The 25,000-nt window shown below is 38.7% G+C and overlaps 1 protein-coding gene and 1 long non-coding RNA gene across 3 annotated transcripts in view; one reads left to right on the top strand and one right to left on the bottom strand.

Annotated features, from left to right (window-relative positions):
* Positions 1-25,000, top strand: part of sgsh (N-sulfoglucosamine sulfohydrolase (sulfamidase)) — a 330,538-nt gene that overhangs the window by 172,338 nt on the left and 133,200 nt on the right. The window lies entirely within an intron of this gene.
* Positions 19,963-25,000, bottom strand: part of LOC141380177 (uncharacterized) — a 5,548-nt gene continuing 510 nt past the window's right edge. Inside the window, exons 1-2 of the long non-coding RNA XR_012397778.1 lie at positions 24,671-25,000; positions 19,963-23,967 (exon numbers count right to left, since the gene is read on the bottom strand). The exon at positions 24,671-25,000 is cut by the window's right edge and continues 510 nt beyond it. This is a non-coding gene — a long non-coding RNA (uncharacterized lncRNA). The remainder of the gene's footprint in view (positions 23,968-24,670) is intronic.

The raw sequence follows: 25,000 nt of genomic DNA on the forward strand, positions 1-25,000 counted from the left end.
CAAAAAATATGAAAAGTTAAAAATGTGGAGCATTGTTGTATTGCTATTTAATACAAATACATATAATATATACATAAAATACATTTTGTTATAGATTAAATTAAAAAGATATTTAAATCTATTGCAATAATGTGAATATTGTTAGGATTGTAGAAAAATATCTTAGAATAAAATGCATGAAAACAACAACTTATAATAATAAAACTAGTCCTGGAGCATCCCCTAAGCCCAACAAAATTAAGTGAAACAAATGTAATGTTATAATAAATAAGTAAAAAAAAAATTTATTTATTCATTCATTCATTTTCTCTTGGCTTAGTCCCTTTATTGATCAGGGGTCGCCACAGCGGAATGAACCGCCAAATTATTCAGCATATGTTTTACACAGCAGATGCCCTTCCAGCCGCAACCCGTCACTGCGAAGATAAAGGAATATAATAAAAATAAATGAGTAGAGTACCATATAGATATTTGAGCATGCTGCTCACTTAATTTAGCCTCAAGCTCATAAATAATACATTAAAATAATACGTTTAGTGAGGTCTACTTTGATTAAAACTTGCTAGAAACCATCTGGCAGTTGCTCAGAAAACCTGGAAACTCTCTAGCAACTGCTCATAACGCTTCATAGAGGCTCCTTTGCGCAGGCAGAGCCCCGGTGTTAATAATCTCTGTCTCCCGTTCTGTCACTTTCGTTTGTCTCTAGTGGCCTTTCGCGCAGTCTCACAGCATCATTCCCACCAGCTCCGCACACACATATGACACGTCTGTCTCTCTATACACACACAAACACACGCACACACTTTCACAGAGCAAAACCGCAGATCGGTGTTTATTTATGTCATAAAATGTTTAATCAGCAGTTCATGCTGTGTGCGGCGCTAACGGGCGACGCAGGTTTGGCTTTATTTACATACTGCAACATTCACAATTTAGTCTATGTGAATTATTATCATTTCAATATCAGTAGCCCTATGCGTTTTTAAATGAATGCCAAACTAAAATGTTTTTTTATTTATTATTTATGTATTATTTTTATAATATAATCTGGATGTTTGACATGGAATATTTTAAACGCATAATAATAGTATGCTACTTTTGTTTTATAAACTTGTTTACGACCCAAAATGTATAGCCATAAATACAGTAAAACTACACTGCGGGTAGAAGTGTCTTCCAGACTCCAGTGACACGTTGTTCTGTCCTCTGCCGTCTGCGCGCGGCTGTTGGCGCAGCGGATCAGCGTGTCGTGCTGCGGCTCCTGTGAACAGGCAGACAAATAAACAGTTGGCAGGATCTCAGTGTGTGTGTGTGTTGTGTGTGTGCGTGTGTTCCTGGCAGGACACGCTGCTCATCCGTGCCGTTAAATCCTCTCATTTCCTTCCACCCATGTAGCTCAATACGGAAAAAAACACCACCCTCTGCATATTATATACCAGAAACTGTCACTGAATCTGTCTGTCAGTCTAGCTGCTATCCATCTGTTTTTCTATCGTCTGTTCATCCATCTATCCATCCATCCCTCCATCCATCTGTCTGGCTGCCTTTCTTTCTTTCTTTCTTTCTTTCTTTCTTTCTTTCTTTCTTTCTTTCATCAGTCATCCATCCATTTATCCATCTCCTATCCTGTCATCTGTTTTCTCTCTCTTTCTGTTCATTCATCTAGCCATCCGTCCATCCATGCATCCTCCTATCTATCTATCTATCTATCTATCTATCTATCTATCTATCTATCTATCTATCTATCTATCTATCTATCTATCTATCTATCTATCTATCTATCTATCTATCTATCTATCTATCTATCTATCTATCTATCCTGCTGTCTTTCTTTCTTTCTTTCTTTTATCAGTCATCCATCCATTTATCCATCTCCTATCCTGTCATCTGTTTTTCTCTCTCTGTTAATCCATCTAGCCATCCGTCCATCCATGCATCAATCCTTCCATCCATCCTCCATCCATCCATCCATCCATCCATCCATCCGTCCGTCTGTCTGCTATTCTTTCTTTCTTTCTTTCTTTCTTTCTTTCTTTCTTTCTTTCTTTCTTTCTTTCTTTCTTTCTTTCTTTCTTTCTTTCTTTCATCAGTCATCCATCCATTTATCCATCTCCTTCTTTCCTGTCATCTGTTTTTCTCTCTCTTTCTGTTCATCCATCCAGCCATCCGTCCATTTATGCATCAATCCTTCCATCCATCCTCCATCCATCCATTCATCCATTCATCCATCCATCCATCCATCCATCCATCCATCCATCCATCCATCCATCCATCCGTCCGTCTGTCTGCTATTCTTTCTTTCTTTCTTTCTTTCTTTCTTTCTTTCATCAGTCATCCATCCATTTATCCATCTCCTTCTTTCCTGTCATCTGTTTTTCTCTCTCTTTCTGTTCATCCATCCAGCCATCCGTCCATCCATGCATCAATCTATCTATCTATCTATCTATCTATCTATCTATCTATCTATCTATCTATCTATCTATCTATCTATCTATCTATCTATCTATCTATCTATCCATCCGTCTATCCATGCATCCATTCATCCAGTAGGGTGTCCTGAACCGACTTTAGCAGTTTTTTTTTTCTTTCTTTCTTATCAAGGGACCTCGAGTTGACAGAAGCAGCGAGACAGCGTTCGGCGGCTTCCTTTCCCCAGCCTCCAGCGCATGAAATCAAAGACATGAGACTTACAAGCAGCGAAAAACTTCCCCAAGGGAAATACCAGGCTTGTGTGTGGCTGCTACCACCGACAGGCACACGTACACCCGTGCGCACACACATATGCTGCGGTAAACCACACTGGCAAGTGCTATACCAAATTTCATGCAGCACTGGTCTAAAGTTCAGCTGATCCACACACACATATAGAGTATAACTGGACCTGTCAGAAGCGTTTGTTGTTCGTTTTTAATGTTCCATCTCCTGCTAGAATTACAAGGCTAATCTCAAACACACAATGGTGCTTTCTTCAGACAGGAAATATTTCACTCATGGTGAACGCTTCGTTACTGGGAATGCTAACACAATTGGGGGGTCATTTACAAATCGACTGTACAGTTTTAAAGTGGAAGTTTTTAAACAACAAATAATAACTTGACTTTTAGTTGATCGTTTGGTATCAGAAGTGGTTTATATGAAAGGCAAACACCTCTAGATTATGCTTATTTTAGCAAAATAAAATATGATCATACCTTGATTTTTAATTATTTAATTAGGACAGTAAGCTCTGACTTTGCTTAGACAAAAGTCTTGTCACTTAACAGAAATAATGTACAGTATAGAATATAAAGTCATGATGCGGCGGAAAAAATTAATTAATATTGTGTATGACTCCCATGAGCTTGGACGACTGCATTCATACATCTCTGCAATGATTTGAATAACTTATTAATAAAACGTATTTTGGAATGGCAAAGAAAGTGCTCCTGCATGACTCCCAGAGTTCATAAAGATTTGTTGGGTTCATCATTAATGCCTCCTCCTTCATCTGACCCCAGACATGCTCAATAATGTTCATGTCTGGTGACTGGGCTGGCCAATCTTGGAGCACCTTCCTTTGCTTTCAGGAACTTTGATGTGAAGGCTGAAGTATGAGAAGAAGAGCTATCTTTAAGGCTCTTCATGGACGTCCTGAAAATAATATTTAGTATAGTATCACTTGATGCCATTAAGCTACCTTTCTGCAATCATTTAAAAACCATTTTTCATGGTGTGAGGAGCGTTTGAAAATTCTGAAGGGGCTTTTTTTTCCAGTATGAGGACCATTTTTGGAGTGGAAAAGATTCATAGATTATATATTTCAGTAATGTTTAAGAGTATATCACACAGCATATGCTCAGCAGTAACTAGTACACGTATGTATGGCATCTTTTCCATTGGCTGCTCAGATTTGACTGATAGACAAACTGTCCAATAGGCTTTTAGAGTCTCATTGCATGCTGTTAGCCTTTAAATGTCAACTAGAGAGCAGCACCAGACAGAACGAGAGGGGTAGTTGTGTTCATTCCAGCAGAGTCCCCTCTGAATACATGTAAACACACACACAGCGAGCGTGTGGGAATTAAACAGCATGCTGCCCACAAGAGTACATGATTATTTCATACTAATACACACTAAACAGAAAGTCAGGGAGATGGCATTCTTTTGTGGTTGATTTTTTATTTAAATGGTGTTTCATCCATTTTGTTTCAGGTTTTCTGATGAAAAAGCAGCATTTGCTGCATTTCTCTGGCTGGTACGTGTATGTATTTTTAGTTTTAGTATTTACATCCACTGGATTTTATATGAAATGTATGAGAAGGAAAATGGAAAAAAAAGAGCTTAATTATGTTATGTACACACACAGTTCAATAATAATAAATGCTGTTGATGGTGGTTTAGTTAAACCTTAACCATGTTTTGCTAAATATAGCAGAAACCAAATACGGATGACATCACAACATTTATGTTATTACAACACAAGTTACACACACAAATCATTTACCAAGTTCTCTCCTGTATTTTAATGCAGTATGTAACTTTACAGAGTGTCCATGGACATAATACACAGTACAAATGTTGCATGATATGCAGTTTCTTTTAAAAAACTATATAAGGGATAAAGTACTTCCAGGCGGTTGTTATCGCAGAATAAATCCTGATAGGATTATCGGTCTTCTGCAGCCCGACACAAGCACTGTTGTATAAGACTGAATTGAAGTGCTTTATTTTGAGAAAAAACACTCCTGGATGCACTTTATCCCGTTTATTACACTGCTACTTGCAACAAAACCCAAAAATTAGACACAAAATATTGTTCTGAGACGTAATCAGGGGCAGACTGGCCATAGGGAGCACCAGGACATGCCACTGTGACTCTGACCTGCACCCCCCCTGCTGTTCAGTTACCGATCGCCAACACCCTCGGATGCAGTATGAATAACAATAACTGTTCCTCGGGTGAAACGTTTGTCCCAGTCCCCCTCTGAATGTAATAATTAATGAATTATTTAATTAAAGGCAAAGCTGAAGGAAAATTGAAATGGCTGAATGGAGTGGATGAAGCATACACTAACCTACATATTATTCAGTCACAAGAACAGTCAAAAACCTAGGTGGAGACAGATAGTTAATTAATTCTTTCATTAAAGGTGCAGTAGGTGATTGTCTTCAGAAACATTTTTGTTGTGCTGGTTGAAAGTCTCTTCACAGTCCAGTAATAATGATTACAGTAAATGATCTAAATGTGTTTATATGTATTTTTATATTCTGGGTAAAGCATAAAACTAAAAAATGTTTATCCAATTAAATAGAGTCGGACCGTCATCTCCCTTAATTCCGATAGGCAGGTCAGACTGTCTGTCGGCAAATGTAGATTCCGACTCCTGCGCATCTGTTCACGCAGATCCACTATTAGCCTGTGCCTGTCTGCATCACAAACGCATGAGCTCCGAGCGAGCTGCGGGCCACTCGCAGATGCCGTGTCGGAGCCAGAGGCGCCGAAGGACAGCCGAGCACGGGCCGATTACTGTAAAGCCAGGCACGGGTATAATTCGCCTATAAAGCTGCCGCGCGGTCACAAGACGGACCGGGAGAAATCAAATGCTGAATTGAAACTTTTAAAAACCTGAATCAATATTAGAGTTACTTTAGCACGCTGGAGACACTGGAGGAAGGACGACACCATGGCTGAAGTATTACTGTTAGACAGGTAATGTTCTGTTTTGAAACTATTTTATGTTAGGGAGTGTGGCTTTGAATCACAGTCCCTCCCCGCCGTCCAAAGATAATATGCTTAGCGGTTAGCTTTTTAGCAGATCACCTACTGCACCTTTAAAGTATATATAAATATAGTTATACTTATCCTAATAAACTATATTAATAGTTAATTCATTTCTTAACTTAATAGCAAAGCTGACAGAAATTAAAATGGCTGAATGGAGTAGACAAAGCATACGCTAACCTACATATTATTCAGTCACAAGATGGCGCTGAACAGTCAAAAAAAGGTGGAGACAGACAAGCATATTACAGATCTGAACGTATTCACTGGCGATCGAGATGATTCGATGTTATCCCAGAATAACAAACCACGCAATGTCATCACTGACCAATCAGAATCAAGTATTCCAGACAGCCATGTAATAAAACACTTTGACCAACAGTGCTATGCTAAACTAGGCTAGCCACCAACAATATAGCGACAATAAACCTTGTCTGGTTTTATTTGATGCTTTAAAGTTGTTCTGCCATGGCAGATTAGGACACGCTGTGCGACTGTGTGGCAGCATTAAAACAATGAACCCGCTGCCCTGGTACGCAGCTCGCTCACAGGCCTCTTCTGTATTCTCCAGCACAGCGTTGTCCTCTCGGCAGAGCTGCGTGAGGGGGCCCTGTCAGCCAGAGCTCTGGCTGGAGGCCCAGACCACACACACATGCGCACACACATACACACACAGCTCTGTGACAGCAGGCAGAGAGCTTGGCACTGCCCGCCGTCAGACGAGGGCAGGCCGGAATGTCAGCGGGCGGCAATGGCTGCCACGGCAACAGATCCATCAGTGTCTGCAGAGGGAGATTCCATTAGCGTGACGATGGGTTACATCATCCATCTCCGCAGAGCTCTAGCCGGACAAGATGGGAAAAATCTATGAGTGTTCCGTGTTATTCATCAACAGTATTATGTTTTAAGCTGTGCATGTTCAAAATATACCAAAAAATATGGACATGTAAGAATGGAAAGAACCCCTCAGCACCATAGCAACGGCATGTTAAAAATCCTTTAGATCTTAACAATGGAACAGCAATGTGTTCAGGATCACTCAGAACACCTTAGCAGCAACTTGCTTTAAAACCATGTTTTTTTTTAGTTTTCATGGCGTCTGCATTGTACTCAAAACACAAAGAACACCTTAGCTACCGAATATCAACATACTTAAAGCACTTACTATACAGTGCATGCGGAAAGTATTCATAGTGCTTCACTTTTTCCACATTTTTCACATTCCAAGATTAATTCAATTAATTTATTTCCTCAAGATTGTACACATTACTCCATAATGACAATGTGAAAAAGATTTTTGTTTGAAATAGTTGCATATTTATTAAAAATAAAAAACCTGAAAAATCCAACACAATCTCACAGCAATTCGTAACTTTTTGATTTAGTGGCTAATTCGTATTCGTATATCGACTTTGTACGATCTAATTTGTACAATTTAGTACGAATTGCTCATCACCCAATGACGGTTGAGGTTAGAGGTGGGGTTAGGTGTCACGCCTCCTTTTTAAAATCATACATTTTTGTACGAATTAGCCACTAAACCGACAAAATGTAAAATACTTGCGTTTCCTTGTGAGATCAGGCTGGAAAAATCACATTTGCTTAGTCAACTTTTTTGGGAGTAATTTGGTAATACATGCTTAAGTGAATCAAATTTCGAATGTATTTAAATGACATCTAATTTATTCATAAATGTATACGATTCAGTGTTTTGAGGGATATTAAGTGACTATTTTAAAGGTTACTGTAGGTCAAACTATACAAATTATGTGTCCAATGTTTCTTTTTTTAGGCTACATGCAGATATAAACACCTATTTTAACGGAAACCTTTTTTTTTTTTTTAATTCTTAAGATGTCTTTCGATGCTCTAGAACTGCCAGCTTCATGTTGAATTATATTTTTCCTAGCGTTGATTGGTGCGATAATGGTATACATGGTATACATCGTAAAGGGGGGATCAAATGTAAATTTAAATAAATTTATAAATTCATTTTTAATTATTAATATTTAAGATATCAATCAGAGAAAGCAATTTCTTACTATTAAAAGGCTGACACCCCCCCCCCCCATCCCCACATTCCCAGACATTCAGGCAAATTACCGGTTATGTTACAACTTCTCTTTCCAGAAAATTGTCTGAACGAGTTTACCGGTATTTTCAAAAAGGGCATGTTCACACATACAGACCTTTCCGGAAAATTATCAGCAATTTTCTGGAAAGGTCTGTATCTGTGGAAAGAGCTAATGACAACATGCCAGAGCACCCGAACGTATTTTTAACAGTCGTGAAAATTTAAATGTAACACCTACTCATGACATACAACAATATCGGACCCAAAGTACATGTAGCGAACGGACAGTCTTCAAACGTAAGTTACACAAACCACCAAGAAACATCTGTAAGCAAATTTGTCATCATTATTGACTTTGTAAGTTTTTATTGAGCCGGAAGTTAGCACAAGCTTCTCTGTCGTCTGTTAGAGAGAGAGAGAGTGTGTGTGAGTGTGGGGGTTGAGTTCATATCTTACTGTAATCACTCATCGTTCACCCGGAGCAAAGAAAATCCTGAGAGCTTTACAAGAACCCCGACGACTGCTGACAGATCTGATGAAAGAGGGAAAAGGTGTGAAAGAACCGCGGCTGAAAATGACACTCTTTCTTTGATTGGCTCTCGTTTCGCTCTAAAGTTTATTATTAGGGATGCGCTGACCAGTGAAACCAGCAGAATTAAAGAGCCCATATTATACATGAAATAGGGTCATATCTTGGTTGTAAGGGTCTCCAACAACAGTCTTATATGCATGCAAGGTCAAAAAACACTTTCATGGTCTTATAATCTGCATTTATTTTTTACTTAATTATCCCAGCGACTCCTCTATGAATCGTCCAGGGATTCATTTGTTCCCAAACCCCTCCTTAGCGCGAAGCTAATCTGCGCTGATTGGACCAGTGACAGTCTGTTGCGATTGGTCGACTGCCTTCAGTCAGAGAGTGAAATGCCAAACAGCTAATCAGCAATATAAAAGTAATCACAGTTCATACACGCTCGATAGTGTAGGCGTGGATTTTAGCTGCCAGTGGGTCAATGTAAATACAGACTATGGACTTGAAAATACAGACGACTAACTATTTTATTGAGCAAAAACTCCAAAAACAGTTGAGGAGATCTCCTAGCTTCTCACTCTGCTTTTTTCACAGACACACACACACACATATTGCACACACACGCACTTAACCCTGCTCCGGACGACAACGCGCGCGCACACACAAACACACACACCTCCGGATGACAGCGCGCGCACACGCACACACAGACACACACACTACTCCTCGTCCACGGAGCTCCGTTAACAAAGCAGCACGCGTCGCGTTTTTAACGTGACTTTGCACGCGATAAGAGAATATAGCGAGTTAACCTGATACAGTACACGCGGTTACAAGTAACAAATCACAACTAAATACATTTGCAAGCTAGAGTCAACGAGGCAACTTTAATCGCACGTACTTACACTTGAGAAATGGAGGAAGAAAAATCCATCCTGACGTCCATCAGTCAGTTACTCTTTACTGATCCTTACTTTAACAAACGCTGATGAAGTATTCTTTCTAGCATGTAGTTTCCAGAAGTTTCCAACTGCTTGGTTATAATACTGAGGTTTCATCTTTGGGTAGAGACTCAATATATCCATCTGCAGTGTGACTTCAATCGACCGGCATGTTTGTGTGTTTGTGGGTGTGTGTGTGTGTCTGGGTTTCTGCGTCAGAGGGCGGGGCCTCAGGTTTGAAATCTCCCGGGTTTGCGCGTGCACGTGAATAACTTGGTTTCGTTCGTACGTCATGGCGAAACACCTAATGAATCGGTATCAAGGCGACTCGTTTGAATCACTATGAGTCGACTCTTTTATAGATGAATCAACAGTTTTAAACACTGTACTCTTACAGATTTAAGCCTTAGCTGGATACTTCACTTCACTTAAAGCTGTGTTACACACTACATGGAGAGGAATTTTCAAAAACCCATAATATGGGCTCTTTAACATAAACAGTCAACAATGAGCAATCAGTAGCATATATGAGTCTGTCGCAGTCAAGATGGCTGAAAACAGTGGCAGTTCTAGACCAGAGTGACTGGAGGGGCTGTGCAAGGGGCACTTGTACTTTTATGGGGCACACTTTAACATACATTACAAACTACTTAAACAGTTATTTGAAGTCATTTTTTTCATGCGTCATTCTCCAGTCTTCATAAACAAGCTAATTAAATAGCTTAGACTCAAAATAATCTTCCTTGTTAACTTTGTATTGTAGTAGGATAACACATTTATTGCATTCAAGTTCATCAAGGCACATTTTCACTCCTGTAAACTTTAACAGATGCAGTTGAAGTCATTTTTTTCCCCTCCCATTATTGTAAAATAATGATTTTCAATGAGATTTTCACAGTATTTCCTATGAAACAAAAATAATTCTTCTGGAGTCATAAGAAGTCTAATTTCTTATAGTTTATTTCTTGAATAAAAGCAGTTTTTTAAATAAACAGTTTTAAGGTCAGTATTTATTAGCATCCTTAAGAAACAGTTACTGTATATTCTTTGATTGTTTACACAACTAACCAGTTATACAATAACTTGACTAATTATTCCAACTTTCCTAGTTAGCATAACCAAGTGAAATTACACTTTAATCTGAATCAAAGTCTATAATACTTAAAGGGACTTTATACAACTGTCCTGCAAAATAACTAGTCAAATATTATGCACTGACTGAAACAATGGGAAAGATAAAAAAGTAGTTATTGTGACTTGGCTCGGCGGAGCATGTGTAATGTTCCTCTGTGTCGAGTTTCTTCGCCGTGTTTTGTTTTTTCTGAACGCTTCCTTAATGAACAAGTGGCTCAAACTCGCTCATTTTGAGGCAGGAGCTGGCAGACGTGCAACGACTTTAACTATGAGGTAAACTCAAAACAAAACTTTCCATCCGGAGCTCCTTCACGGGACTCCACACTTTAAAACAATCGCTCTATCGGGCTCGCGTGGCTCTCAGTCCCACCCACACTTGTCAGCGCCACCAAGCCAACCAATCACAGAGCTTGCGCTATGCGTTGTTGCAATGTGTAGTTACATTTTTTAAGAGGTGCGACTGCCACAGCAAGGGCTATGCGTCCACACGTAGGCCGCGCCATAACATACGCGTGCGCTTGACGCAGAAGTATAAATCAGCCTTAAGGTGAAATATGAATGTAATTTAATGTTTATGATTAACAGAATACTTAGTTATTGTAAGTGTGTCAGTCAAATTCAAAGTGCTTTTGTTAAAACGTCTTATTTGTCGGTCACAAATATTTTTAAACGCATTAGGGCAGCCCATATATGAGCCTAAAGCCTGGTTTGTACTTATGCGTCAAGTGACCGCCGTAACCCACGGTGCTTGCAACGTGCGTAGCCGTGCATTTATACTTCTGCGCGCTGTTTCTCTTGGCCTGAGATGTTCGCTCTTTTTGAGACAGGAACCAGCGGACTTGCAAAAACTTTAACTATGAGACATGTAGCACAAGCTCTGTGATTGGTTGGCTTGGTAGCGCTGACGATTCTGGGAAGGACCGAGAGCTGCACGAGCCCGATGGAGCGATTGTTTACAAGTGTGGAGTCCCGTGAAGGAGCTCCGGATGGAAAGCACAAAACAAAACTTTCCATCCGGAGCTCCTTCACAGGACTCCACACTTGTAACCAATCGACGGCCACGGCGTAGGGCCATGTGTCAATGCGTAGGCTGCGCAGTAGCATGCGCATGCGCTTGATGCAGAAGTATAAGCCTGGTTTGTACTTCTGCGTCAAGTGACCGGCGTAACCCACGACGCATGCAACATGCGTAGCTGTGCATTTATACTTCTGCACGCTGTCTCTATTGGTCTGCATTAACACTTCCAAAACACTAGTGGGCAGTGAGGTGTTAATGCTCCTCTGTGTCGAGTTTCTTTACTGATGTTTTGCTTTTTTTCTGAACAATTCCTAAATGTACAAGTGGCTCAAACTCGCTCATTTTGAGGCAAGAACCGGCGGACGTGCAATAACTTTAGCTATGAGGTAAACACAAAACAAAACTTTCCATCCAGAGCTCCTTCACGGGACTCCACACTTGTAAATAACCGCTCCATCGGGTTCGCGCTGTTGGCGCGGCTCTCGATCCCACCCAGACTCGTCAGCGCTACCAAGCCGACCAATCACAGAGCTTGGGCTACGCGTCGTTGCGACGTGTAGTTACATTTTTTGAGAGGTGCACGTCAGCGACGCCGACGGCCACGGCGAAGGATAGCATACGCCGGCGTTTGACGCAGAAGTATAAATCAGCCTTTACTCTGGAGTCTGTTCACTCTGCGCCTATCTAACTCAAGTCTATGATCTTTTTAGCAGGTTTTCTGCTCTACCTGCTACTCATGAGCAAAAGGATTAATGGCAAACATCTTCATTCATAATAGATAAGTTTGAGCGGTCTATCACTCACAGATGAAAACTTCGACACGTTTTAATTTAGGGAAAGAACAGAAAGGCATTCTAATAAATAAAACACGTGGCCTAAACAAGCACAGATAAAAGCGCGGGACGCAGTTTAGTCTGCATCACATAAAACACAGCCGTCGTTAGACGCATGAATTATGAATATTAGGGAATAAGAGCCGCGCTGCTCTCCGCCCGCGTTCATTGACGCTTTTCCGCCGGTGTTATTTATCTGGGGAAGCAGGCAGAGCCCGAGCAAGCCTGATTGATGTGTGTTTATGGGGAAATGAGTGATGCAGAGAAACACAGCACAATGTATTATAGACAGCGCTGACAGCTGTATAATTTTGTTATTATACAGTGTTGCGCGAAAGCGAGCGGAATCTCTCCGTCTGCGTGACCCTTTGATCCGATTCGACGACACTGTGTCATTACATGCGTCTGCTGTCAGAGCAGGAGATCAGCGCGCACACACATACAAAGCGCACACCCTGATCTACTGGAATCGTAAAGGCTGATTTAAAGCGCAGACGGACCTCTCTCTCTCTCTCTCTCCCTATCTCTCTCTCTCTCTCCCTATCTCTCTCTCTCTCTCTCTCTCTCTCTCTCCCTATCTCTCTCTCTCTCTCTCTCTCCCTATCTCTCTCTCTCTCTCTCTCTCTCTCTCTTTGTATTTTTAGTTCCATTTTCAGGTGTATAAATAGAACTTATTCAGTATGATTTGTTTAAATGTATAACTTAGAATCTATATAAATTTATAATAAGGATAAACAGCGGGACTTTAGTCAACATTTGAAGTGGATCACAACCTTTCATCAAGGTTGTTTAAGTTGGATTTTGATCAACTTCAAATGTTATATATAATTATGTATATATATATATATATACACTAACATGAACTAATCATGAACAACACTTGTTTAGCATTTATTAATCATAATTGAACATTTACTAGTGCATTAACATTCAAGTCCATGCTTGTTAACATTAGTTAATCCACCATGAGTTAACATGAACTAACAACGAACAACTGTATTTTCATTAACTAACGTTTAATAACATGAATAAATACTGTATTAAATGTATTGTTCATTGTTTGTTCATGTTAGTAAATGCATTACTTAACATTAACTAATGAACCTTATTGTAAAGTGTGACCGTAATAATTAACTAGATATTTTAAGACACTTCTATACAGCTTAAAATGACATTTAAAGGCTTAACTAGGTTAATTAGGTTAAATAGGTAGATTAGGGTAATTAGGCAAGTTATTGTATATCGATAGTTTGTTCTGTAGACTATCGAGAAAAAATAGCTTAAAGAGGCTAATAATTTTGACCTTAAAATGGTGTTTAAAAATTTTTTATGCTGCTTTTATTCTAGCCGAAATAAAACAAACTAGACTTTCTCCAGAAGAAAAAATATTATCAGACATACTGTGAAAATTTCCTTGCTCTTTTAAACGATATTTTGAAAATATAAAAAAAGAAACAAAAAATCAAAAGGAGGCTAATAATTCTGACTTCAACTGTATATATATATATATATATATATATATATATATATATATATATATATATATATATATATATGTATATATATATTTATGTGTGTGTGTGTGTGTGTATATATATATATATATATTTCTTCCTTAAATTCTAACTACAACTACACTAGCATGCTACTAAAGTGGCTTTGACTCAACCAACATTATTTTATAAAGCATAAAGTAAAGATTTCTTGACTTTACCGTGACCAACCAACAATCTTGATTCGTCAGGTCACTTTCTTCCCATCACCAGTGATCAGATTTTTATGATTTCCGGGCCCATTTCATGCGTTGTTGGCAATGGTGTACAGTTAACATGAAGACAGTTAACATGGAGTGAACTGTGTGCTGTGACACATTGCCCTGGTCACCACTGTTGTATTCGCTGGTGATTTGTTGCACTGTTGTCCTGCAGTCACTGTCATCAAGGCTCAACGGTCTCCCCTTGTTAATGAACTGTGAGATGTTTATTGTTTAGAAATTTGTGCTGCAGTTTTAAAACTTGCTCGCTTCAACTGTCTATGAACTAACTGGAAGGTTTTGAATGTAAGTTTTCGAGGTGCTGCTGTGTCATCACAGTTTGTCCTTAAATCAAACTCGGCAACAAAGGGTTGAATGCGCTTTCTTTTGGCTGTGATCCCCCCCCCCCCCCCTTCTCTCTCTCTCTCTCTGTCTCTCACACACACACACACACACACACACCGTGTCTTCTTTTTACTGACAAGACACACTCAGGCAGCTCAGAGAAACCTCAAGCTCACCTCACACACACACACACACAACATCTGTCTGATTGCAGCTCTGTCATCCGTACAGATATCACACACGGTCGAACTCTCACCTTACACACACATACACACTCCCTCTCTCTCTCTCTCTCTCTCTCTCTGGTGTCTGATGTTACACAGATGCTGCTGTGATTGTTCTCCAGAGGCCTCGACACGCGCACTGAATCCAAACCAAATGCTCTTGTATTGGGTCTTGTTTTTGTTTCATGGTCTGGACTTTCCGTTGACTTCTATTGATTTTAATTTATTTTTAAAGTAAATATACTTGATTATATTGTAACTCTTTGCACCTTTAGAAAAACCTTTAGGCCTTTTTAACGTAAAAATTTTGAAGCTGCTTTTGCAGCAAAACAGCAAAACCTTTATAGCACACAAATATTCATGACTTAATTTGTTAAACATTCACTTAGACCCCGTTTACACTAATGCGTTTTTCATTGTAAAAAGTTTTGCTACGGTTACGCCATCCGTCCACACTACGCCGGAGTTCTTGAGCGCCGAAAATGGAGCGTTTTGAAAACGCTGGAGAAGCCGTTTTTATTCTAAAACACTGCTGCTCCATTTCAGTGTGGATGAGGAAAAACGGAGACACCTGAAAACGGAGTCGGGACTGCTGAGATTCGCTTCCTGATTGGGGCTTTTGTGTCATTGCGTATCCTTTCGTTATTCGTCAAGTCCCTATCACCTGACTATAACACATGGCTTTAACGCTACCGGAAGACAGTACTGTAAACAACAACACGGACACAGCAATGGGAGCATTGTTTGCACTATTGTCTGTTTTAGGTGCTATTGTGCAGTGATTCATTTGTTACGTTTAGTAACAACTCGACCTCGTCGTCTGTCCACAAAAATACCTCTCGTGCTTTCTTTGCCATCGCGTTTAATGTTCAACCGGCGTTTGTTGACTAACAATAACAAAATGGCGAGCGAGACGCATGCTTTCTGTTTATACTAGAACGCGCATACCCAGAGTGCGCGAATGGTCACGTGATATACGTTTTTGGTGGCGTATTGTGGACGAAGATATGTTCAGAGACGCTAGGTGAAACGATAGTGTGGACGCGGATCATTTTTGATCTAAAACGCCGTTTTAAAACTAAAACGCACTAGTGTAAACGGGGCCTTAATTAGCATTTTTTCTTACTCAACATGCTTAAACACTTTTGTTGACGTTTATTGTTAATAATTTACACACGGCACACATTCACAAACACACACTTATAAATGTTTGTGTGTACGTGTATTTAGATACATAGATTGATGTACATTTACATTTTTAATGAAAGAAACCTGCGTGTACTGTACAAAAAGCTAAACGTGGGCAAACACAAACGAAGCTTTATGATCGTTAAACATTTACTGTTCGGTTTCTCAGAGCTGCGTCAATATTCATTAATGTGTTACGCTGATAGATCATTTGAGTCACTGCTTGAGGTCAAAGGTTAAAGGTCACAGACAGACCCGTGAACAATAACCCCGATTCAGCTCCTAAGATGTTTACAATTTGCTTTCAACTCGAAGGGTTTCTTGTCATTCGGTCAAATGACCTCAGTGTTTACTGTGATAGGAGCTTTGATTTAGAATCGGTTTTGCAAATAATTAGTCTTAACATCAAAACAAAGAGGCAATGTGTGAATCTTTAAACCTTGCAGTCATTATTTTCACACACAAGTGTTAATTTTTAAACGAGGAAATATTCAACGCTTGGTTGGTTTCTGCTTTTATTGTCATTTAAATCACTTCCTTAATCTTCAACCAGAGACATGCGGTGTTTGCATTACTGTACCCTTCAGTCTCATATTAGTTCTGTACACAAGCCATTGTACAACACTTGCTCAATATTGAACTTGTTTCATACAGACAAAGTTTAGCATTTATCACAGTCTACTTGGTTTTGCAGGTTAGAACTGGACTAAAAAGGAAATTTTGCATCAAACATTGCTAATAATATGATACAACACTAAGAAAACCCTTGACGGCTTAATTTTTTTATTTGAATTAAAGGATTTATTCTAGTCATTTCAACTTACATTAGCCAAACTGACTTAAAAAATTAAGTTAAACTTTGTATAACTCAAAAAATATAGTTGAGACCTGATTTACTTATTAAAATAAATAAGAAACATTATTGTCATTTATTTTTTTACAGTGGAAAAAACACAATAAATGAGCTCATTTTGCATTTCTTGTTTTTAAAGGGTTAACAACATGTGTTTGTGACCCTTTTCTCCCCTCAGTCATTACCTTCACATGTAGTGTGTGTGTGTGTGTTTTAGACAGAGAGAGTTCATGACCTTGTCGTCCAGGATTCTGTTTATTTTTAGCCTCACAGCGAAAGGATAGACAGTATTTGTACCTAAGTAACCTACAGTATGTAACACATGTTCTGATTAAATGCTTTAATCAGCAATTACTATTATTATTATAATGTTTAATGCTTTATTTTGTTAAACTTGAATTCCAGTTGAATCCTGTCAACAGAATCACCAGGGGGAAACTTGACAATAGTTCCATCCAGCTATTGTCATTCGCATAAAATACGGTTGATGGAAATGCCAAGATGTGCATAAATTCTGAAAAGAAAAACATAATATGTGCATAACTAATTATGTTTGCATTTAAAAATGTGAAGTAACTTTATGCACAAAACTGGAATATCACATAAAAGATGTGTGAATAGAGCAGCATTTACATCCAACGAGTCAAAGAGAACAAAATTGTCACTTCTTGATTAACCGCAGTAGTTTACTGCAGTAGGTAAGCTGCGTGAATCTTTTTTTTATTTATTACATGACTTTCGCCTCGGAAGACAATGCTGACATGTAGTGAAAGCATGGTGGTGTTTGAAGGCTTGAGATGCGGAGCACAGACGATCTTGACAGTTCTGGATTATAATTAATAAAATGATAACGCTAATACTGAAATAGTGAGGGCGTTTTAGAATGACCAAAACAACATTTCAGATGTTTTACAGTGTGCTCAGCCTGCTGGTTTATCCATTCACACACATTTTTATCATCACTTGCTCTTATAACAAAATAACTTTTTAATGCACTTACTGGCAGTGTTGGGAAAAAAAGTAAGATACTACAATTTTACGCCTACCTTATCTCTTTAAAAAAAAAAAAAGTAAAAAATTGCAAATTACAATAAAATAACATGGCACATTTATATTCACATTGTGTCCTTAAAAAGTAACTAACACATTTAGTTAAGTTTTATTTATTTTTTTAGTGACTACAGATTATAATATATTACTTTTTTCCCAACACTGCTTACTGGAATTTGTTCTGTAAAAGTGTTTCGATCGTAGTTTATCGCTTCTTCTCTTTTGAAATGAAAAGTTGATCCTACTGTTATGTGCATACGTTTTTTTATCAACCCAGGCTCATTCTGAAAAAATCGTCCTGTGGACGTTTCTGGAGAGGCGGGACGTTTCCCGAGAGGTACGTAATTTTGCAGTTTTTGTTTTCGCGAATCTGCGAGAGGCCACTGTGTGCACTTTTTCGAATCTCAAATGTCTCTTGCGAGTGTCGTTAGCGCCCGCGCTGTTCTCGCGTGAACTCACCAGAGGCCGCTGTCGACCGACTGAATGTCTGAATGATTGACTGGGCAACTGGCCAATCGACCGACCCATCCTCCTCCTTCCCTAAACCCAACCAATTTTACCGATTGACCCATATATCTGCTTGTTTCCCCAAACCGAACCAATGTTTACAAAAGCCGTCCAGAAAAAGAAAAGCCCTCGTCTGATTTTTACCACGTTTTCGGATTTTACCACATTCTCACTCTGTTATTTCACTTGCTCATTTTTTTTTTTGGAATCTTTTTTTGTCTTACCTGATTTCTGGAACCGATCTTCCCCAGACTCGAACCCAGTCGTTATAGTCGTGGTCAACTGCTCTCTGCGTCTCAAGTCCGCCGACGTACACGAAGAGCTAACTGGACAAACTGGTTGCGGCTGGAAAGCCCTCCACACGAAGGTAAGCGGTTAGCCCGTAAGGGCCAAAAGGAACGGTGTCATACCTCCCCATAGCATTCGCTTTAAAAAGAAATGAAATGCAGCCGTACGTACCTCTGGCTGCATAATTCGTGGTCTCCAGAAACGTCCGCTGGACTTATGTTTTTACAATGAGCCTGTGTCCAAAATACACATAAAAATAGGTTCATAGAAACATAGCTAGTGTTGTATCTCTTAGAAATAAATGTGCTCTTAATGAAAGAAATACATCTTAAAACTTGTTGATGCATTTTTCTCTCTTCATTTACAAATATCCTGAAATATTGTGGGGAAAAAATGTAAATAGTATTCATATCGCAAAATATTGCAATGTCAGATATTTCCAATATCATGCAACCCTACCTGGAACGAAACTAAAGCTGCGTCCCAAATGGCACACTATACACTATGCACTTACACACTCAACAGCACAGTACATGTATGTAGGGTCGTCCCAAATGAAGCACCAATGTTTTTTTACGAAGCGGAAATTTAAACCGTTTCCCTGATGACGTTTGATGGTTGCTAAATTAGTGAAATAAATTATGAAACTAACAAATTATACCTGCCATGAGTAGAACTGCATTCGCCATCGGGAGGCGCTATAATCACTCTCGTAGGAGAATTTTGCTCAATCCAAAATAAATAAAGTTTTCTATCATGTGCACCCGATAGTCCCGCCCCTTTCTCTACATGAGCAAACCTGCGGCCGTTGAGCGCGTGAAGTGTCCATCATTACACTTTTCATTTTACCGGTTGAATAAGTGCATCATCCGGGTAATTAAAGTACACTTATTCTTTTAGAGTTTTCAGTGTGAACAAACCACTTACACTATTTATACTATAAAATTGCATAGAATAGTGCATAAGAATGCGATTTGGGACGCACTTTTTATGTTCAATAAACTATTTCTTGGGCAATGAAGGTAAAACTCATCGAAAGTGTCTCAATAAACCCACCTATTTGCCGGATGCAACTTTTGGCTTTCTTATTTAAAGTCAGTCCTCTGCGTCTTATTCGGGTGTCTTATTCACTAACTTCCACATATTACATTACCATTTGTAACATTTTTACAGGTAGCTCAAAATATGTTTTCATTGAACCGCTGAGGTTCAAACTTCACTGCTTGAGGGACATCCGGTTTGTCAATAATTGTACGATTGAAAAGTTGATCATCTAAACTTAACTCACGAGGAAGACATTTAAGGTGTTAACTGATAGCATAATCTCCAGAGACAAAAAAAATCAGCTTTCTAATCTTTATCAGTAGATAACTTACAGATGATAACAGAGCTATATACAAAGCAATTTATAGGCCTACTCAATAAAAAGCTTTCAAGAAATACTGTAAATAACTCTGTGGACTGTTTATGTTAGTCTTTATTGTTTGGTTTTACAACAGCTTTTGGTGCCTGTTCAACAAACAAAAAAAATCAACAAAAATTTTCTTATTACATGAAAACTTAACCTTTGTGTGTAAAAAAAGATGGGCAAAAACATCAGTCATGAAAATATTATATATTAGTATTTTTGTCTTACTTTCCATGACAAAATTGTAACACTTTAAAAGCTGGCTTATTTACAAAATGTCGTTTTAATGAGAAAACAATATTTCCATACACTAAATGCTAAGCAGCTTTTTTCTTTGTTAATTACAGTCTTTGATGTGTTAATCATAAACAGCAACGTTTTTTATTTCAGACAATCATTCATTCATTCATTCATTTTCTTGTCGGCTTAGTCCCTTAATTAATCCGGGGTCGCCACAGCGGAATGAACCGCCAACTTATCCAGCAAGTTTTTACGCAGCAGATGCCCTTCCAGCCACAACCCATCTCTGGGGAAACATCCACACACACATTCACACACACAGTCATACACTACGGACAATTTAGCCTACCCAATTCACCTGTACCACATGTCTTTAGACTGTGGGGGAAACCGGAGCACCCGGAGGAAACCCACGCAAAGGCAGGAAGAAAAACTCCACACAGAAACGCCAACTGAGCTGAGGTTTGAACCAGGGACCTTCTTGCTGTGAGGCAACAGCACCACCTACTGCGCCACTGCCTCGCCCTCAGACAATCATATTTTATTTATATAGGTTTAAATAAATAAAAAACAATCAAGTCTTTAAAAGACAGAAATGTCCATGTCATAAAATTGTCATGAAAATATTATATATCAATATTGTTTTTCTACTTTCACTGACATTACGTGAAGTTTATTTGTAAACTAATTTTAAGGGGATCACATGCTTATGATTGACCACAGCTGTTCCTGCATTAGCACTTAATTCACCAATCAGATGAATCCTATCACCTGATAAATAACCAAAGTTTCTTACCTCAAGTCATCTTCGTCTTGAAGAATCCCCCCTTTTCACCCCTACTCCTTTTCTCTTTCCTATATAGGGTGGCATGGCGGCCCAGTGGTTGGCACTGCTGCCTCACAGCAAGAATGTCACCCGACCAAGTCTTTACTAGGCCAGTTGACATTTCTGAGTGGAGTTTAATGTTCTCCTCATGCTCGCGTGGCTTTCCCCTGGGTTCCTCGGTTTCCTCCCACTGTCCAAAGACATGCGACACAAGTGAATTGGCTAAATCAAATTGGCACTATAGACGAGCTCCTAGTCAGTATTTATTTTTCTCTAGAAGCAATTCCCTGTTACAAATTAGAGAAGTTCTCGAGACCCACCTGAGCTCAAACTTCCCTCTCGCCCTTTAAGCAGGAGGGAGCCACGAGCTCGAGGATCTTCTGAGCTAGTGCTGGGCTATTAATCGCAAGGTAATTGAAATCTACATTCAGATCCTATATCCGATCAAATTTTTCCAGGTCAAATTTTTTCAGTTACTTTCCCTACTGCGTGTTAATGTTCAATAAATGATCATAGATAGTAGATAGTGTGTGTTTTCTTTAATTATTTTAAAATTAGTTAATGCACTCTTTATTCAGAAATCGCTTACTTGTATAATGTGAGCATATTTACTGTACAAAACCTGTCAGTGAACTATGAGGGCTAAATTAAATAATCTTAATCGAGTCGAAATGTTATTAATCGAGATTTTGGTTTTAGGCCAAATCGCCTAGCCTTATTTTGAGCTCAGGGCTCTCTCCTGGGACAGTATGCCAAACATGCTTTTATATCAATCATCAGCTAAGTGTGAACTCTTGAATTTTGAATCAGTAACAGTTCTAATCATATTTATCTAACATTAATTACTTTACAGAATTTAACACTTTAACTGCTGCTTTTCGTAATGACATATTTTTAAAATATTCAATTCAATTCACCTTTATTTTTATAGCGCTTTTACAATGTAGATTGTGTCAAAGCAGCTTCACATAGAAGATCATAGTGAATTGAAACAGTGTCAGTTCAGTTTTCAGAGTTTTAGCTCGGTTTAGTTCAGTTCAGTGTACTTTAATATTCATTGCTGAGAGTTCAAACACTGAAGAGCAAATCCATCGATGCACAGCTGTACATCTCCCGAACCTTGCAAGCCAGTGGCGGCAGCGGTGAGGTACAAAACTTCACCAATTAGTGGAAGTGAAGGAAAAAAATTCCTATAGCCAAACTTCTTGGGCAGAGCTGCAATCTAGGTGCAGAAGACTGGAGAACGCTGGACACAGTCAAAGTCACATGCTCTACAATCCTCCATGATCACCACAGCAGCTGCTCAGGATACGGCCTAGTCCGGGATTATAGAAACCTTGGGATCATCTCTTCACAGGTCTTGGATCACATCAGTGGCATTGCATAATCTCTGGGGGCCTTGGGATGAGTATCCCCAGGTGGAAATAGAGAATAAAGAGAATAATTAGCGTAGCTGCTGTTCATAGTGTATATAAACAAGCATTGACTGCATTTTTTACTAAAAAGATAGGTCTTTAATCTAGTTTTGAACAGCGAGAGTGTGTCTAAGTCTCAGACATTATCAGAAAGGCTATTCCAGAGTGTAGGAGCCATAAATGAGAAGGCTCGACCTCCTTTACTCGACTTTGCTATTCAAATGTGCACATGCTCAACCTGTGCAGTGCACATGCCCTTTTTCTCTTGAATATAAAGTGCCCTTCTGTAATGAACTAAAGTGTCCCTTGGTTTTCAGTTCGTGATCGTCTATTGCTATTCTAGGTACTACCAGAAGTCCTGAGTTTTCAGATCTTAAAAAGCTGGTTTGATTGTAGCGAGACAGGTTGGTTAGATAAACAGGAGCAGTATTATTATAAAGTTCATAAGCAGTACATAGTATTATTTTCAATACCAAATGATAAGCCAGTTTGGTTTTTTTGTTAATTATGGTCTTGGGTGAGTCAATCATTAACAATGGCATTCATTTTTCTTTCATAATTTTTATGTCGTGTCACATTTAAAAATATATATACATCCTTAAATAAAAACAGAAACAGGATTGACGTCATAATTACAAAACTGAGCAAAGTAACAGAAGTGACACCAAAAAGGGATCTGTGTGTCATTCATGATACATGTCAGTATAAAGAAATCTTCAAAAGTAACAGACCTGACAATAACCGCTTCAAAGATTATGTCCTCACTCAGTCAGACCTCAGTCAGAAGGGGAGAGAAATGTACCTATTTAACCATTAGATTTTGTTCCTAGAAGTGATATCACTGGAATGTATCGTTGTTATTTTATTGTTGAGTATTATGATTACCCTTAATTTTAGGGATATTGGTGGTATGGGCTGACTTAATATGTTGATAAATATTTTATATATAAATTAATGTATAAAAACATATATGTATGCCAAAAGTGTTGTTTTAAAAATAAGGCTTGGAAGATAACTTTGTATCGATTTGCCTTCAACTTGCAAATTAAACCCGTGTCAGTCAGATTTGAACTAGAATCATTGACCCAAACACATTTTAAAGTGGCCTATAGCTACTCGTCACTTGGTTAAATGAAAGCATGAAGAGCCTATCAGTAACACAAAGCTTTATCCATATTTATTATAGGCTGTCCATCTATGGAAATATTTCCATAAAGAAGTTAGCAAATGATTCATTGAAGTGCACTTTCATTGCTAACACACATGTTAGGTCATGTGCTAATCGTGTAATCTCAGCTGTGCTTCTGTACAGTTTATAATGTCGATGAATGAGGGTCCTTTCCAGAGGAGCACTCACACAATGTCATCATACACACATGTATTTAGAGTCATAAACCAAACAGGAACTCACTAGTGCTAAAATAAGCTAAAATACAAGAGCGTAGCCAAAAGTCGCATTGGATCATCCTGCAGCACATAGCTTGCTCTTACAGTCCAGGCAGGCTTGTGTTGTTTTTCCAAAACCACCTGTTACGTTCCTGCTCATCTGTGGGCCGTTCCTCATTCTGGGGTTTGCCCTGAAAGAGATGGTATATTATTAACTCCTCAAGAGCCGTAATAATGCGAATCGCTGCACAACATGTGCCGGAGCTCCACGAGTTGTGCTCTAATGATGCACAGGCGATCACATATCACACATGTAGTCCTATAACTGCGCTGAGCTTGTAAATATAGCAACAGTGAAAGCACAAACGGCAACTTCTCTTTAGAACAAACAACTTTCTATGAACGTATCACTTGGCTTAGCAGTAACGTTCATAAATGGTCATGATGTTCAGCAGTCGTAAAAAACACTAAACATTTCTAGTTAACAGTAATTATTTTGCAAAATGTCATATAAAACTAAATTAAAATAGCTAAAACACAAAAATGTTCTGTTAAATAACACAAACATCTTTAAGTGTACAGAAATAATAAACAGCAACATTCAAAAGAAAAAATCAACGCATTTAAATGACCAAAAACAAAAATTTTAAAAATAACAATAATTTAAAAGTGCTGCATACACGTTTTTGACTCAATCACACGTTATTTTGATGGTCCGTTTGTTGAATCGAAGTTACATAGCTTCTACTGTACCAACTAATTCTCATTAGATTATAAGTAGACTGTTAGGTTGGGGTATGGGTTAGGGGACATGTACTTGCAAAGTTTCATATAGTCAGTTAAATGTCTGTTTAGCAGCAGATAAAACAAATTGACCATTAAAAAAAGCATTACCTTTTGGCTCATTTCAACTGACTGGTACAGTACGGTACGGTACAGGTCGGTACGGGTCACCTTTATCAGGCTTGCGTTTCCACTACCAAGGGCAGGCCCGGCCCTAACCAATTTGGCGCCCTAGGCAAGATTTCAGGTGGCGCCCCGTCATATCGAAAAAATTGAAAAGAATTGTCTGCTGCTTTTTTCAGTAGTATGGCAGTAAATGTCATGTAAAATGGCATTCAGTATATATATTTCAGGTGTTGGTTAAGAAAAAAACTCCTTTAAATATGGAAAATATTCCTTCTGTTGCTGTTGCTTTAGTTTAGAACACAATTTAAATCAGCC

Source organism: Danio rerio, chromosome 22 (assembly GCF_049306965.1).
Source record: "Danio rerio strain Tuebingen ecotype United States chromosome 22, GRCz12tu, whole genome shotgun sequence".
NCBI classification, from domain to species: Eukaryota; Metazoa; Chordata; class Actinopteri; order Cypriniformes; family Danionidae; genus Danio; species Danio rerio.